We start from the raw sequence: 17,932 nt of genomic DNA, 5'->3' as shown, positions 1-17,932 counted from the left end.
AGTTCTGCACCCCACTTTTCTCCTCTTCCATCAGGGACTCTCTGATGTGTTCCCTGTCAGGGCAGTCATTGGTGGTAGCTGGGCACCAGCTAGTTCTTCTGGTCTCAGGCTGATGGAGTCTCTGGTTTATGTGGCCCTTTCTGTCTCTTGGGCTAATATTTTCCTTGTGTCTTTGGTGTTCTTCATTCTCCTTTGCTCCAGGTGGATTGGGACCAATTGATGCTTCTTAGATGGCCACTTGCTAGCTTTTAAGACCCCAGATGCCACTCACCAAAGTGGGATGCAGAACATTTTCTTAATAAACTTTGTTATGCCAAATGACCTAGATGTCCCCTGAAACCATGGTCCCCAGACCCCTGCCCCTTCTACTCTGTCCCTCGAAGTGTTTGGTTGTATTCACAAACCTGAGATCATTTATCCAATGGTTCTCCACAGGGTGTGACTTTGCACCCTCCTCCTCCACCCCACCCCCAGGGATATTTGGTTGGAGACATTTTTGGTTGTCAAGACTGGGGGAGGAGGGTGCTACTGGCTTCTTGTGGACAGAGACCAGGGATGCTGCCAAACATCCTAAGTTGCACAGGACAGTCCCCTACTACAAAGCATGACTGGGTTCCCAAATGTAAATAGCGTTGAGGTTAAGAAACACTGGTCTGATCTAACGCCTAGTACAATGGAGGACATGGTTGCACAGAGAAGGAAAATGGCTTGCCTGAAGTCACACAGCAAACCAGGGGTAGACTGTATAAGCTAAGGTCCTGTTTTGTCATATTTCACTGAAAGACAGCAGCACCCTGAGTTTCATCAGACAGAGGAGTTGGGAGCAGGGCGGGGTCTGTTGTTGTTGTTGTCAGTTGCAGTCAATTTGATTTTGACTCATGGAGACTCCATGTCTGCAGGGTAGAACTGCTCGATAACATTTTCAAGGCTGTGATCTTTCAGAAGTAGATCACCAGGCCTGTCTTCCGAGGCACTGCTGGGTGGGTTCTAACTGCCAACCTTCTGGCTAGTAGTCAAACAAGTGCAGGACCCTGACAATGAGCGCCTCCTTAAATTGTGCTCCTTAGGTGTTTCACTTGCCTCACCCTAGCCGTGGCCATGGTTGAGAGCAAGGGTAGGGGGTGGAGATGCTTGGCCATAGCCCCAACCCAGTCTCACTTGTGCCAGCTCAACCCAGTCAAACCCAACTGAAATCCAGCGCAGGGGCTGGATTTCTCACAGGAAGCCTTGTAATCCCCAGCAGAAGAAATCCTACTTTCTCAAGGTTTAGCCAATAATTATCACAGGGATTAAAGTCTGCAGGCAAACCATGCAGTGGTGAGAGAGAGAAAAAGAAAATGCCTTGTCAGGTGGTTAATTTTTGAGCTGGGGAATGATTTCCAGGCAGACACAAGGAAACTTTTTTTTCCCATTGCACCCAAACCTGCCCCTTTTCACCCAGGAAAGGAAAGAAGGAGAAATGGTCTGTTCTCCCGAGCCTAGGGAGAGGAACTTTCTGGAAACTGTATTCACCACCACCATCCTTTCCCGCCAAGCTGGTCTCCCTGCTGTGTCGCAGCAGGCATTTTTGTCAGGGCACTGAGCTGTGAGCAGGCTCTCAGCGGGCACTAGGGGCTCCACGCCAGGAGGAGAGATGCTGGCCAACCCTTCGGGGAGCAAGTCTGGGGCCAGCCATCTGTGGTGCCCTCTCCCCAGGAATGTCCAGAGCTAAGGCTGTGTGAAGCCCTGAACATTGAATTCGAGCAAGGCAGAAGTCATGCTTAAAACCCTAGGCAACCCACCCCACCCCCAGCCAGGGCTGGGCATACAGGAGGCCAGGCAGGCCCAGGCAGCAGCCAAGACCAAGGCAGGTTTGAAGCATCACGGCTCAGCATCTCGGGCAACACGCTGCCTACACGGAATGACTGCCCCACCAGAATTACCACAGTGGTACGGTGCCTGGAAATGGCTAGCTCCTGAGACGAAGGACAGGGAGCTAGGAGGTAGGGTTGCAATCCGGACCCATGAGTAAGAAGCAGAGTAGCCTACAGGTTACAACAAGCTTGGCATCTAGCTCCAGAGTGCCTGGGTTTGAATCCTGCCTCTGTCACTTCCTAGAACAAGTGACTTAAATTTCCACCTCAGTTTCCTCATCTGTAAGATGGGAGTGATGATAATAATGATGACAAGAATTCCAACCTCATAGAGTTAGAGTTGCAAGGATTAAATAAGTTAATACAGGTAAAATGCTGGGAGAAACGCATGGCACAAAGCAGGCAGTGTGTGTGTGTGTGTGTGTGTGTGTGTGTGTAAAATGTTATCTACTACTGACTTGCTGTTACTTCGAGTACATTTCTTGCCATCTTTAAGTCAGAAGTTTCACCCCCATGATCTGTAAGACACTTCAGATGTTCCGTTTGGGGATGATTCTAAATGGCACGCAGAAGAAAACCCCAAAGGGAAGGGGTTTGGCGCATGCAGGTCTAGGGAAAGGACCCAGCCTGGCAAGACGAGAGAGAACCCAAGAGACATCCTCAATGCAAAAGCCAAGAGTCACCCTGGCATGACATGAGGTCTCCACTTGGAAAGATGGGCCCACAAGAGGACTCCTTTCCTTTTGGGGCCCATACCTGTGTGTCCGTGTCTGGGATAATAATAATAGGAGTACCTTGGATGAGAAAATGAAAGGACAGGTGAGGAATGAAAGGACAAACCCTCATCAATGCTTTTGCAGGCAGTTTTACAGCATCTTGGGGTCTGTTCATCCCCGAGGATAAGCACAGCTGATTTGAGTGTGCCCACTTTCCAGAAGGGGAGACTGAGGCGTGGAGGGTTAAGCTAGAGACAAGCCCAGGACGAGCCCGGGGGAAGTAGTTGAGGCAGCCCAGAGTCTGGCCTCTGATTTTTAACTCAGGGCTCCCTCCTCCCACCCCCTCAAAATACACAGAGAAGCAGCTAGGGGCCATCTGCAAGACACGTGGGGGAAAGAGGAGAGGGTGGAGGGGGTGGCTTGCTCCTGGAGACCTCTAGGTCAGGCCGCCTCCCCCCTCAGCCTTTACCTCCCCCCTCAGCCTTTACCTCCCCCCTCAGCCTTCACCTCTCCCCTCAGCCTCCGGGGGGGTATTAGCCCCTGGACTCATTAGAAGGTGTTATGACTTTTTGAAGTCCTTGGAGGCACTCATTAAAAGTGTTCCTGGGTCCGCTCACACCCCAGGCTGCCTGGCCTCACTAATCATTCACGAACCCAGCAGGTCAGTGGGGGTGGGGCAGGGGCTGTGGCTGAACCAGGAGCCCCCAGTGGCCTGACTCTAGGAGAACAGAACACATTGCCCCAGAAAAGGGGCTGACTCACTGTGTGACCTTGGCATGTCCTTCCCCTCTCTGGATCTCAGTCTCGCCATGTGTCCAATGGGTCCTTCAGCTCCCAACATCGAGGTAGGGATGGCACACCTAAAGCTCCCCCTCAAGGCTTATCCACCCCCTCCCCCCGCAGCCCCTCCTGGATCATTGGGAGCCCTTCCCTGGTTGAAGTACAATCCCGGCTGAAGGGATCCCCTGTTGGCTCTTCAGCTGTCATTTTGTGACCCAAGGACCACAGCTTAGTCTCCTGGCTCTGGGCCTCAGTTTCCTCCTCTGACTAATGGGAATAATAACGGCTCCTGTGAAGGGCTGTCAGGAGGACCCAAGAAGCTCACTTGCTGTTTTTCGAACACCCATGATGCTCTCCCACCCTAGGACATTTGCACTTGCTGTTCCCTCTGGCTGGAATGTTCTTCCTCCCTTTATGCTCAATGCTCACTCCTTCACCTCCTTCAGCTATTTGTTCAAATATTCCCTTCTCAATGCAGCCATCCTGACTCGTTACAATTCCACTACCCCCTGTCCCTGACTCCCCGTCCCCTTCTCAGCTTTATTTTTCTCTCCAGCATGCATCGCCATCTGGTGTACTTGTGTGTTTGCTTTTGAATATCTCCCCATCTGGAAAAGGCCCCTCCCCCCCAAAAAAGGCCCCCGGGTAGTGCAAATGGTTTGCTCTAAACTACTAACCTAAAGGTTGGTGCTTCAAACTTACCCAGTGGTGCCAGTTCCACAAGTGCAAGGGCTTATGACAGTTTGGTTAGAACAGTAGCTAGCACATAGTAGCTGTCCAACATTTGTTAAATGAATGTGTCAATCACTGTATGCAGTGACTGACACACAGGGGACACCGAAGAAGTATGCATTTTGATCCCATGCTCATTTAAGACAGACTTTTTAAGCACCTACTATGTGCCAGGCATAGGTGGTACACTGGGAACCAAGATGGGCAGGGTCTCTATTTGCACTTTATTGTTTGTATAATGCTTGGTTTTTTTTTTTTTTTGGTTTACAAAGTGTTTGGTTTCCCTGGTTCCTGTCCACAGCCCTGTGTGGCAGGCAGACCCATGTGACAGATGAAGAAACCAAGGCTGGAGAGGGATGTACCTTGTTGCAACTTGCAGAGCAAGTTCTTGGTCAGCTGGGACCCATCCCAGATCATCTAGCCCACATCCTGTGCTCCCACTGCTTTGCCAAACCCCTCTTGGGCACTGAGATTTGCAGTTCTCTATGGTTTACTATCATCTCATCCTTCCTTTGGTCCAGCTGACCCTGCCTCAGGCATCCTGGAGGTGCATGGTTGGGAAACTCGGTGAGTGATGGGTAAGCTGGCCCGTGCAGCTGGGGCCTGACTGTGGCACCTTTTGACAAGAGCTCCACTGCCCACAATCCCTCATTTCTCAGGCCCCTGGGCTTTAGGCTCTGGTCCAAGAATAAGAATAACAAAGGAAATTTCACTGGGCTTTTCTCTGAGCAAGCACTATCTCATTTAATCTCCAGCAGCTTCTAGGAGATGAACTCTATCCCACTTTATAGGTGAGGAAAAAGAGGCTCAGAGAACCCCCAGAGTGAGGAACGGAGGAGGTGAGGAGGATTCAGGAGCAAGCCCCACCCCTTACAAAGAACTTCTTGAGCAGAATGCAGAAAATACAAATAATAATGATAGCAAACATTTACCTTGTACTTACTGTACCTACTGCATGTCAGATATTCATATACCTCTTAATGACTGCACCACCGGGGCTCCCTTCATACGTTTATTCCATTTATCACCTTTTATCTTACAAGAGATAAAAGGAGAGAGAAGCGAGCAGAGAGAGAGGGACCTCGTACCACCAAGCAAGAACAGCCAGGAGAAGAGCTCATCCTTTGGATCCAGGCTCCCTGCACTGAGAAACTCCTAGGCCCAAGGGAAGATTAACGACGAGGACCTTCCCCTAGAGCCCACAGAGAGAGAATGTCTTCCCCTGGAGCTGACGCCCTGAATTCAGACTTCGAACCTGCTGGAACTGTGAGAGAATAAACTTCGGTTGGTTAAAGCCACCCACTTGCGGTATTTCTGTTATCGCAGCACTAGGTAACTAAGGTATAGTTTGGTACTGAGAGTTTGGGGTGTTGCTCTAACAGATGCCAATGTGGAAGTGGTTTTGGAATTAAGTAATGGGTAGAAGCTGGAAGAGTACCTTAAATGGGTATAACGATAGTACCTATCTCATGGCGGGGGGGGAGGGTCGTGAAGATTGATTCATATACCTAAAGCAGGTATATGAATCAATCTTCACGACCCTCCCCCCCCGCCATGAGATAGGTACTATCATTATCCCCATTTTACAGAGGAGGAAACTGAGGCCCAGAGAGGCTAAGTAACTTGCCTGAAGTCACACAGCCAAGAAGTGGGAGAGCAAGAATGAAGTCCCGGAATTTGGTGCTAGAATCCATACCCTCACAATACTGCCCCCGAGAAAGTAACTCTGGGGGACGCACCAGGCCAGGGGAGGCAGCCCTTTTTTGAGAGGAGGAAAGCCAAGGCCTGAAGGGGTTCCCAGAACAAGAAAAACAGCAGGTGCAGGAAACAGAGCCAGCAGGTCTCCCAGGTTGACCGCCCATTTGTGGGGGTGAGAAGGCCCTCTTAGAATGGGCCTTAGTCTCCTGCACCCCTCCCAGGCAGAGGCAAGAGCCGGGCCATGGCAAGGTACCACATCAGGCCTCTGCCAGGCTCCCTCAGTCCTGGACACTCCAGGGTTCTAGTCCCAGACATCTGCAGAACCCACCCCACCGTCCTCAGGCCATACATCTCGATAAATCATCTACACGTCTGTTCTTGGACTCTGTGCCTGTAAAAGGCCCTGTTTGGGGAGCTATCAGAGGTTTTGCTGACTGGATTCCAGCCCGTTCCAGGGAAATCTGGCAGAGGCATACCTATGGAAAACAGTGTCTATTGGCAAGCACTGAAATTGTGCCCTGGGGAGCCACAGAGGGTAAATAGCATGCAGGGGCAATCTTTAAATTGCGCCCCTCCCTCTAATTTGAAGATGAACAGACGCTAAAAGTGGCAACACTCAGCAGAAATGCCTTCCCCTCTCCTGGACGGCTGCCTTAGTCAGGTGCCTCTTACATTTGTGGAGCCTCGAAATGTCATTCCACGCCTCTTCTGGTGCTCCCTTGGACTTGTGCCCTGGGGCAAGTGCCCCCTTCTGCCTGCCTGCCACTATGCCTCTGCACCCCTATCCAAACATCTGACACCATCTTTTAGATAACTGTACCATAATATCGCTCAAAAATCCAGGTCAAGCTCATTAATCTTTTCCTTAACCTATTATGGCACTACATGAAAATGACAGGTACACCTTCCTTGCTTTCAGTGATGAACATTGGTCTGTGATGTGCTCAGTCATTTTTTTTTTCTTTTCAGTTTCTTCTTTTTCTTCTCAGCAGAGCAAGATCGCACAGTTTGCCTTGACCCATGGGGGCACGCAAATATGAAAGTATTAGTTTTAACTGCTTGGTGGCGCCCTTCCTTCAAGTGGTACCCGGACACCTGCCATATCTGCCATACCTTAGAGACATCAGAATTTTCCTTGAGGGCCCCTCACCCCAGGCCTCCAGAGCCTGCAGGAAAGCGGCTTATCAGGAGAAATTGGTGCACGCAGCATGTCAAAAGGCCACAGGGAACAAGTGGGGCTGTGGGTGGCGGCCAACAAAGGCTTCTCTTGTTATTTCTCCCAACAAAAGGGAGGCAGCCACTCTCAGCCCACTGGGAGCCAAGAGGGCAGAGGGGCCCAGTCAGCTCAGTCCAGCAGAGCCTAGAGTTGGGCTATGAGCAGGGCTGAGGGACCAAAGGTAACCACCTTTGTGTTGCCTGGAACACTCCATTTTCAAGTCCTCTCAGTCCTGCAAGGCCCTCTGTGGCCAAGCTGTGTGCCCACAGACAAGTCATTCACCTCTCTGGGCTTTGCTGTCCTTACTGGCAAAATGGGATTCCTCATAGTGCTGCCTCACAGGCTTACTGGGAAGATCAAAGGAATGAATGCATTTAGGGCAGGCTCTCAACCTTGATACTACTGACATGTGGCTCCAGAAAATTCTCTTGTGGAGGCTACCCTGTGTGTTGTAGAGTGTTTAACAGCATCCATGGCCTTACCACTAGGTGCCAATAGCATCCCTCCCAGTCATGACACCCCAAAACGCCTCCAGACATTGCCCAGTGTCCTCTGAGGACAGGCTTGCTTGAGAACCACTGATCTGAAGCATTTCCTCCAGGACCTGAAATACAGTAGGTGCTTTGCCCATGAAGGTAGCCAACATGTTTTGAGTACTTTATGAGCATCATCTTACCAACAGTGTGAGGCACTATTATCATCATACCCCTTTCCTGGTGAAGAAAACACTGAGGCACAGAGAAGTTAAATAACTAGTCCAAAATCACACGGCTTGTTAAAAAGCCAGGATTTGAACCCAAGCTGCCAAGCCCCAGCTCCTACCCACCATGCTCAGCCTCCGGAGAGCTCCGCCAGACTTCCAAATGTCTATTTAAAGTGTCTGAGTGACATGTATCCCCTCTAGGAAGCTTTCCTTGATTTCCTTCTATCCCATCCAGCACAACCTCTCTGTCTCTCCTTTGCCTTCACCAACTGTGAAGAACCTAGGCTTTCAACAAACAGACCAAGGCTCAAATCCCAGGACCCCTACTAACTCACTAGCTGTGAGATGCTGGGCAAGTGGTTTCAACCCTCTGAGTCTCGGCCCCCTCCTCCAAAAAATGGGTCCATCACCCCTGCGTCACGCAGCACGGATATAAGCACAGGCCCTGGAGCCAGAGTACCAGGGTTCGAATCACCGCTCTACCACTTCAGAGCTGTGTGACCTGGTCAAATGACTGAACCACTCTGTGCTTCAGTTTCCTCATCTGTGAGTGGGGAGAGTAACAGCACCTGCCGTGATGAGCAGTAAATAAGCTAACAAGTGCTGTACACGTAAAGTACGTTAAGACTTTGCCTGGCACTTAGTAGGTGCTACAGAGAGGTTGGCCATGGCTTTCACAAAGACTTTTGGAGACTGAAGGAAAGGGCAGAAAAGAGGCAGGTGGCCCAAGATCTCGACAAACTTGAATTCTCTCCCTGCAGCCTCCTAGAGGCCAGCACTTTCCTGTAGGGGAGCTTAACACTGTTGAAATCAAATTCCTCTCTCAGTTCAGACTGCTGACAAGGTCCCCGCAGGACAGCAGAGCAAAGGGAACTAGGAAAGGAAACACACCAGGGCTGGCGTGCTGGCCTCCCTACCCCTTTTCCAGTGTCTTTACCAGCTGGGGTTCCTTCTTATGCTCTGTGTATTGGTGACCCCCACCTATAGGCTCATTCCCATTGGCTGCCCCTCTCCATGTGATCTCCAGAGACAAGTAGAGCAGAGAGCCTGGTATCCCTATCTTGCAGGCAATAGCAACAGCCCTTCATTGAGCACCTACTTCTTTCTAATCGGCTCATCTTCCCAGCAGGCGGGTCTCATTATGCCCATTTTGCAGGTGAGGAACTCGAGGCTCAGGGGAGGGAAATGACTTGCTAGGAAATGGTGTGGCCTTATGCGTGTGTCTTCCCACGTCCCCTGATGTATCTCTGCTGAAGAGAGAATGATTCGGGCATATGCTTGTGACTTGTTCCAGGCCCTAGAGAGGTGTCGACTTTGTGTCTTCAAGGTCGGGGGGATGGGGGATGCCAGAAAAGCAGCTCTCCAGCTGCTCTCAGTCCAGAGGGCACTGTCCTGTTCGGCTGGGTCAGGAAATGTGATCTTGCTCCCCGCCGCATCCCCAAGAATCACAAGGCCTGTTTACACACCTGGCAGGAGCACCGGGAAAGCGGAAAGTTGGCTGGGCCTCAGAGGAAAGGCTTTGAGGCCCAGAGGTCTGGGTGCCCACTGCTGGATGGGGCAATGGGCAAATCTGGTGTGCAGAGAGAGCACTCACATGGGACAGATAAGGGTTCTGTGACCAGCTAGCTGGGAGAGGCTGGGAAGTCCCTCCATACCCCCTCTGGGCCTAGGTCTTTCTCCCTGAAAAGCAAAAGCGTGGGCATCCTGATTCCAGCTCAAACATTCCACGATTGGAAAGCAGTCTGGGGTCTTAGTGCACAAGCCCTAAAGTCAGAGAGACCTGGGTTCAAATTCAAATCCAGGCATTCCACGTTTGTTTACTGAGTACCTACTCTGTGCCAGCCATTGCTGTAGGCACTGGGGTTGCTGCAGAGAGCAAGATAGACATGGGCCCTGCCCTTACAGAGCTCACAGCCTAGCCAGGGAGACCAACACTGAACAAATAAATGATCCTTTCTGATTGGGATAAATGTCTTGGAGGAAATAAAACAGGAAGCTGTTTTAGAGAGCAACTTGCAGGGTGAGAAGGACAAGTGTACTTAAGAAAGAATAATCAAGGAGGACTTCTCAGAGGAGGTGGCATTGACATTAAGACCTGAATGACCAAAAGGATCCAGCTGTGGAAGATCAGAGGCAAGAGCATTCCAGGAAATGTGAATAGCAAGTGCAAAGGCCCTGAGGCAGAAACAAGCCTGGGAGGTTTGAAGAACCAAGAGAAGCCAATGAGGCTGGCGCACAGTGAGAGAGAACTATGTGAGAGATAAAGTGGGACTGGTGGACCGGCCACAGCCAGGAGTATGGATTTCATGTTACATTCCACTTACCAGCAGGGTGACCTTGACTGCGTAGGTCACTCCACTGCTCTGACCGTTGGTTGCTCCCTCTTGGGCTGCTATCTAGGGATTTTGTAAGGATTGGCTACAAATATATGTAAAGCACCCAGCACCACAGACGGCACTTAGCAGGTGCCCCATCAGTGGCTGCTTTCACTGATTTCTGCCCTCCTGAGTCAGTGTGCACAAGAAGTCTGCGTCTAAAGAGTTGAGAAGACAGACTCTTTCCTCCTTCTGTTCAAGACTATTCCTACCTCTGGGCTTTTGCTCCTACCATTTCCTCCTGTCCCTGTCCCTGGACCTTCCCCACAGGCCCCACCTCAGCTTTTGAATTAGCCTCTGATGGTTTCCAGAGTGAACTGGGTCAACATCTTCAAGCCAGGACAGGGCCACACTCAGGAGGCTTTGTATCTCAGGAACTAGAGGCCCATGTGACAGGGCACATCTGTGAATCGTGGACAATTACTGTGTCAGAATTCAGAGGCAGATATGCGGCTAAGCCTCCCAAGCCCTTCCTGGGAGACCTGACCCAGTGTGGCAGTACTGCTGTCTATTCATTTCCTATCACTGCTGTAACAAACCACCTCCAATTTAGTGGCTTAAAACAACAAAATTTCTTCACTTGGGCTTGCAAGCAGCCATCTAAGATACAGCTATTGATCTGTACTAGTCCGGAATAAAAGTGAAAGAAGGAAACCAAAGACTCAAAGAAGAAAACAGTCTACGGGACTAACAGTCTACATGAACCATGGCTTCATCTATCCTGAGACCAGAAGAACTAGATGGTACCCGGCTACCACTGATGACTGTTCTGATCAGGGCCACAATAGATGGATCCTGAGAGAATGGGAGAAAAATGTGGAACAGAACTCAAATTCTTAAAAAGTCCAGACTTGTTAGAGCAGTTGAGATTAGAGGATGCCCTGAGACTATCACCCTGAGATACCCCTTAAGCCTTAAACTGAGATTATCCCTTGAGGCCACATTTTAGCTAAATAACAGTTTGGCCCGTAAAATAAAGAATATTACCTATGAGTAATGAGCTCCTTTTAAAAATCATCTATATGAGACCAAATGGTCAAAAATGGTAATTTTTGACCATCTGGTCTCATGAATGTGATTTTTTAAATAAAATAAAGCAAAGAAGAGAAGGTAAGGGGGCAGGGAAACTAGAGTACTAGAAATGGTACAACCAGAATGGGATGAATGAGAATGACACATTGTGAAAAATGTAAACAATATCACTGACTAATTTGTGTAGAAATTGTTAAATGGGAACCTCATTTACTGTGTAAACGTCACCTTCAACACAATAAAGTACTATTAAAAAAAAAACACTTGTTGTCTTACCATTCTGGAGGTCACAAGTACAAAGTCATTTTCACTGTGCTAAAGTCAAGGCTGGCTACTCCTGGAGGCTCTCAGGGAGAAGCTGTTCCACTCCTTTCGCAGCTTCTACAGGCCACCTGCATTCTTTGGCTCGTGGCCCCACATCACATTGCTTCTTTCCAGCTGCTTCTGTCATCACATTGCCTTCTGACTCTGCCTCCTCCCGCATCCCTCTTTTATAAGGATCCTTGTGATTACATCAGGCCCACGGAGACAATGCAGGATAACCACCTCATTTCAAGTCCTTAACTTAATCATATCTGCAATGTCCCTTTGCCATACAAGGTAACACTCATAGGTCCCAGGGATTGGAGTGTCAACATCTTTGGGGGACATTAGGACATCAGCCTATCAAATACCAGGAGACTTCTTTTATTTAATAGCCCAAGTGTTATGGCTGGAGGAAGGTCATCTACGTAGTCCCCTCACTTTACAGATGGGTAAACCGAGGCTCTGCGTGGGAAGGACCTGCCCGACATCTCAGCCTGTAAGGAGGAGCCAGGACTAGCAGCCAACCTAGTACATCCCTAGCCAAGGTGCATATCCAGGCTACAAGTCCAACATTTCTTGAGGTAGAAGAGGCCACTTTCAGAAGACTCTGGGTCATACACAGAAGGACAATAAAGAACACTGAGGTTTCTCCCTTTCTGAGTCTTCCCTCCTATTGATTGCTTCCAAAAGAAAGCCTCAGTTTGGTACTAGCTTGTCTTCAGCGCCTTCCTTGACCATTTCCCTCCCTTCGTAACAGAGGGCAGTTTCAGGCCCTCGGCTTCAAGCAGGCGGTAAGCAGTATATAGCCAGAATTAAGCAACGTTGGATATTTTGTTGATCGCTATACTTTTCCTCTATTAATCATTCGTGACCCTCATTTTCCATACATGGCACCAGCATAAAATTTCGTTTTTAAGTCAACGTGTTTAAGTTAAAAAAGGCGGGGCGGGGGGGGGGGGGGAGTTAAAGCATTAATATTTAAAAAATGAGTAAGGAAAAGGTATGTAATTAAGTAAATAGTACTGAGTGGCACAGAGATCTGACAAAAAATGACATGAATGGTTTTAGGATGATGAAAACAAGATCAGACCCTACCCCATTCTGGGGGGCCTGATGGTGCAGTGATTAAGCACTCAGCTGCTAACCAAAAGGTCAGTGGTTCAAATCCAGCAGCGGCTCTGTGGGAGAAAGATATGGCAGTCTGCTTCTGTAAAAAATTACAGCCTTAGAAACCCTGTGGGGCAGTTCTACCCTGTCCTATAGGGTCACTATGAGTCAGAATCAACTCCACAGCAATGGGTTGGGTGAACAAATTCCCTGTCCAAGCTCTCTGGGGTTCAATGAGATAATGCAAATTAAAAGCACTAGGCAGTATCTGGCCAGAGAAGGTGCTGGATCCACATAGATGGAATCACATATATTTTTTTCTTCTGGGAAGCCCATATTAGGGAAAGACTCAAGGGGCCTCTCCGAATCCTGGCCACCCTGTCTCCTCAAATCCAGAATCAAGAAGGGAAAAGAAGTGAACGAAATATTTAGTAGCTGTGTGACTTTAGGAACTTCACTTAACTTCTGTGTGTCTTACTTTCCTCCATCTGTAAAAATGGAGCTAACCATAGTTCCTACTTCATAAGGCTGAAGATGTGAAGAGTAAATAAGCTAAAATGTGGAAGGTACTTAAAACAGCACATGGTAAATGTGCTTTTATTATCATACACCCCCATTATATGCGGGACACCACCCTGGGCAATTCCCATACCTTCGAATAAACCATCCATAACCGAGGCTCAGAGATGCTAAGTCTCCAGCCCAGGCTGCTCTGCCCACCATGTCAGATCCAAGACCCAAACCCAGATCTGACTAACTCTAAGGCCCGTGTTCTTTCCACCATTTAACTTCTCTGAGCTTCAGTTTCCTCATCTGCAAAATGGGAAAGCTAATATGTCCCTTGAGCGTTGAATGAAAAAGCAGGAATTTATGGTGCAGGCACGATCTATGATTTCACTGAGCCCAAAGAACCACCCAGGGAGGAGGATATTATTGTTGCCATTTTTTAAATAAAGAAACTGAGGTCCAGAGAAGTGACTTGTCCAAGGTCATAGAGCAAGTTGGTGGAATGAGAATCCGGTTCTGATTCCAAAGCCTCAACACGGAGAATGGAATGGACATTTTCCTGGTCATCCATTTAAATGTCCCCTCTAACCTCTCACCTCAACGATTAGACACATGCAAGAAAGTGGGACTCTGAGCATCTCTCAGAAGATCTGCCAAACCAGGACTAGGTCTGCGGCTAGCCTATGTAACACCTCAGTGCTAATTAGAAAGAGAGGCCCTTCCTTCTGGTGGATCCAGCCCTGCTGGGGGAGGGGAAGGGGGGCACAGATTGGCATGTAAACTGCAGGTTGCTTCAGTCTCGCCTGGCTCCTCAAGGTCTCTTGTGCAGTCAACAGCCTGCACAACACTCTGCAGCAGCTCTGCTCAGGGCGCCTCCAAACTCCTTGTCAACACATCCTGTGAGTGCCGCTCTAAGAAGTCGTCTTGGCCAGAGGGCCAATTTAGCTGAAGCTGCTCTCAGTGAGCCCAAGGCAGGAAAGTGGGCCAGACTTCTCTGTAAATGCATGGGGCTGGTGCTTGTTTGCAGCCCTGCTTTAACAGGTCCGTCCTGTCCCCATTAGCTACCCAAGGCCGCTCCCAAGCCTCCATCTCCCAGGATGGCTATTTGGAAAACTTGGGGACAGTCCCTCTGGCAGCATCCTGACTTCCCCAGCCTCTGGCACTCTGTAGAAAGAGCTGGGATCCCCAGTGACACTGGAAATTGCAATTGCTGCATTCCAGAACTACATCCCATTCCTTACCATCCCTGCTGGCAGCATTCCTGAGCCAGGAGGACATAATGTAAAAATTCCCTCCCCTCTCACCCCCGCAGATTGCCCCCAGCCTCCCTGGGGCCAGATTACCCAGTAAGCAAAGTACAGCACGAGCTTACTTGTGTTTACTTACTAATCTGTAGTGAACAATTTCAGATGGGTTTCACCATGTCTCTTAGAAACACATGTGAAATTGTTCATTACGGATTAGTAAATAAGCACGTGTAAACCTGTGTTTACCTTGCTTCCTGGGACATCTGCCCCCATCAGGGGCTGTACGTTTCAAAAGAAGCTTTGATTCTGTAGGAAGGTGCTGTGGGTTTGGGAGAGAGACCTATGCCAGCCATACCTAGAGCAGAATCTTTGATGAGGTGAAAAACGTGAAATTGTCCACTTCAGATGATCTGGTAAGCACCGTGCTTGCCCTGCGTATTGGATCATCCGCCCCTGGGGTCAGCTCACCAGCCACAGGGGACAGGTGACCGAGAGCCAATCCTCTCAGCCACACAGACTCCAGGAACAGCAGAGCCACAGCGCTCTTGTTCAGACACCATCAAGCCAGGAAACCGGGACCCAAAAAGGGGAATCCCTCACTCCAGGCCACATGGCCAATGGCGAGTGCCCAAGCATCTTAAACATCCTTCCTGAGCTGATATCCGGAAAATTTGCAAAAGCTTTTGGGAACCCCTATGTACAGAACCAGCTGTACTGGTGGCCCCAGATTTTCTACTTAGCATTGCTAAGGAAGACTGGACTAACAACCTGCTTCTGTAACGATCAGTCATTGAAAACTTCTATGGAGCACAGTTCTACTCTGAAACACTTGGGGTCACCAAGAGTCAGAACTGACTCAATGGCAACAGGTTTTTAAGCAGCAGAGCCTACCTCCTGAGAAGCCCTGGTTTATCAACCACTTAAAGAGCCAGTGACATCTAGGGCCTCTCTAAGGGCCCCCACCAGAGAACAAGAGGGAACAAGAAGTGGCTCTTACTGAATTATAACTATGGACGGATTGTAAGCACAGTGGTTAAAAGCGTAGACTCTGCATTCTGCGTTCATACCAGCTGTGTGACCTTGGGCAAGTCACCTAACTTCTCTGAGCTTCCATTTCCTCACCTGTCAAAGAGGGATGCTAGTGGCAGCTGCCTCTTCAGTTCTTGTGGAGGTGATACAGTGAAACTTGTGAGAGCCGGAACTCGACAAGACTGCCTTGTTTTTCTGGGTCTTCTCAGTTTTCCGCCTTTGACAGGGTGCAGTCTTACCACTTTTCTGTCACTCGTTTTAGTGGAAAATATTTGCATTTTCCTTCTCTGACAGGTTTCTGCCTTCCACAGGTTCTGGCATTCACAGGTTTTAGGTTATAAGACAATGCCCAAGAAGGTCTTAGTACGGTGCCTGGCGCATAGGAAACATTCAATAAAACACCATACTTATCAGGCTTGGAGTCCCTGTATGGTACAAACAGTTGAGCACTCAGATACTAACTGAAAGGTTGGCGGTTCAGAGTCACTTGGAAAGAAAGGCCTGGTGATTGCCTGGTCACAGCCAAGAAAACCTTACGGAGCACAGTTCTACTCTGAAACACATGGGGTCGCTATGAGTCAGAATCTACCCCAGGGCAACTGGTTTCTTTCTTCCTTTTTTAAAATCGGGCTTACTGCAATCACAGGGGGTTACAGACATCACTCCTGGGGTTCATACACAATTCACTGTGAAGCTAATGACGCTTAAACTCCCGAGTCCCTCCCAAGTCCTGTACTGAATTTTGTATTTGTAAATCTGTATTCTTTTTCTTAAAGATAGTCCCCTAAATAGTGTATACTTCAGGCACCATAATACTTGGATCTGCCCTGGGGTTCACAGAACTTCCTACAAGGCAGAGCAGAGAGAAGCTGTCAGACGTCCCTCCCTGTGAGGACAGAGCCCCTGTGTGTTTCATCTCTTCTTCCCCAGAGCTCCATCCGGGGCCTTATAGACATCAGTCATCAGTCAAGGCTCATCTACCCACTCTTCCACCACTGACGCTTCACGAAGCTAGGGTCTTCCTTGCCTCAGCCCTTCACATCAATCCCAAGAATCTAGCACCGGTGACAGCCCCATTATACAGACAAGGAAAGAAAGTGAAACCCAAAGGAGACTGGCCCAAGGCCCTGGGATCAGCTAATGGCCCACGATGGGCTGGTTTTTCTTTGTGTTTGTTTTTTGATTGGGGGTAATTTTTTTTCATTTTATTTTATTTTGTATTGTACTTTAGATGAAGGTTTACAGAGAAAACTAGTATCTCAAACAGTTGGTACACATATTATTTTATGACCTTGGTTAACAATCCCACGACATGACGACACTCTCTCTCTCTCTCTCAACCTTGGGTTCCCTATTACCAGTTTTCCTGTTCCCTCCTGCCTTCTAATCCTTGACCCTAGGCTGCTGTGCCCCTTTAGTCTCGTTTTGTTTTATGGGCCTGTCCAGTCTGGCTGAAGGGTGAACCTCAGGAGTGACTTCATTACTGAGCTGAAAGGGTGTCTGGGGGCCATACTCTCAGGGTTTCTAGGATGGGCTGGTTTTTGAGTGACTGAATTCACAACCCAAACATGGCGATGGCACAGAACTAAGCAGCATTTCATTCCGTTGTGCATAGGGTCACCATGAGTTTGGATCCGACTTGACGGCAGCTAACAACAATCCGTATTCCAGCATTTATTGTTTATTTTCTTCCATGTCAAGGAAGGCGAATAGCTTAAATAAATTCCACACTAAAGAACTTGTTTGTGTATTGGCGCTGTGTCTCCACATCCTCCCCATTCCCTGTGCTCAAGGAGGGTCTCTTCCTCCAGACAGCCCTCTCTTAACACCTCTCGCATTTTCCCTGTCTCAGCTGGGGGGTGCTGGGTAATGTATCACTAAATCACATCTTCTTTCCTTTTGTTAAAGTGGTTCGGCTGTCTCTTCCTGCAGGTGCCTACCGCCCTACCCTGGTATCCAGTAAGGTCTGGGCAGAGGGGTGCCACAGGGACCTGAAGCACCACCTGCTTCCAGCCCCATCTGTGTTATTTTTGTAATGACATTCCTGACCTCGACTTACCACGTTGGATTCTTTGAGGGATTACTTTCCTTGGGAGTCTGGAAACAGCTTGGGTTCTGGATTCTGACAGATCAGGGATCAAACCTCCACTAAGCCACTTGCTATATGACTCTGAGCAAGTCATGGTACCTCTCTGAGCCTCAGTTTTCTCTCAGGATAATGGGGTACATAGCCCTCTCCCTGAGGGTCATTGAACAGATTAAGTAAATGGATGTGTGTAAGACAAAGTTTAGCCCTGCACCTTCCCCTAGTAAACCGCTCATTAAATCTTGAGGTCCCCATCATATTAAGGGCCTGATGCAGAATAAAACCAGCCAATGTGTATCAAGTACTTAAGGTGTACCAGGCACAGTTCTAAGAGATTTACATATATTGCCTCATTTAAGTACCCACAACTCTAGGGTGTGACGCTGTCATTTCTCCCACTTTTACATATGAGTAAACTTAAGTTCAGAGAGGTTAAGTAACCTGCCCCAGGTCACACAGCTTGGCACTCTTTAGCCTTCACTGTGACTGTCTAGCAAAATGCACAGCACAGTGCCAAGCACACAGAAGTCAATAAAGAGAAATAT

The 17,932-nt window shown here is 48.8% G+C and overlaps 1 protein-coding gene across 1 annotated transcript in view; it reads right to left on the bottom strand.

Moving 5' to 3' along the window:
- The window catches only part of SLC13A3 (solute carrier family 13 member 3), an 85,176-nt gene that overhangs the window by 66,906 nt on the left and 338 nt on the right, over positions 1-17,932 (bottom strand).

The sequence above is a fragment of the Elephas maximus genome, chromosome 25 (assembly GCF_024166365.1).
Source record: "Elephas maximus indicus isolate mEleMax1 chromosome 25, mEleMax1 primary haplotype, whole genome shotgun sequence".
Taxonomy (NCBI): domain Eukaryota; kingdom Metazoa; phylum Chordata; class Mammalia; order Proboscidea; family Elephantidae; genus Elephas; species Elephas maximus.
This window is presented reverse-complemented; position numbering and strand designations above follow the sequence as displayed.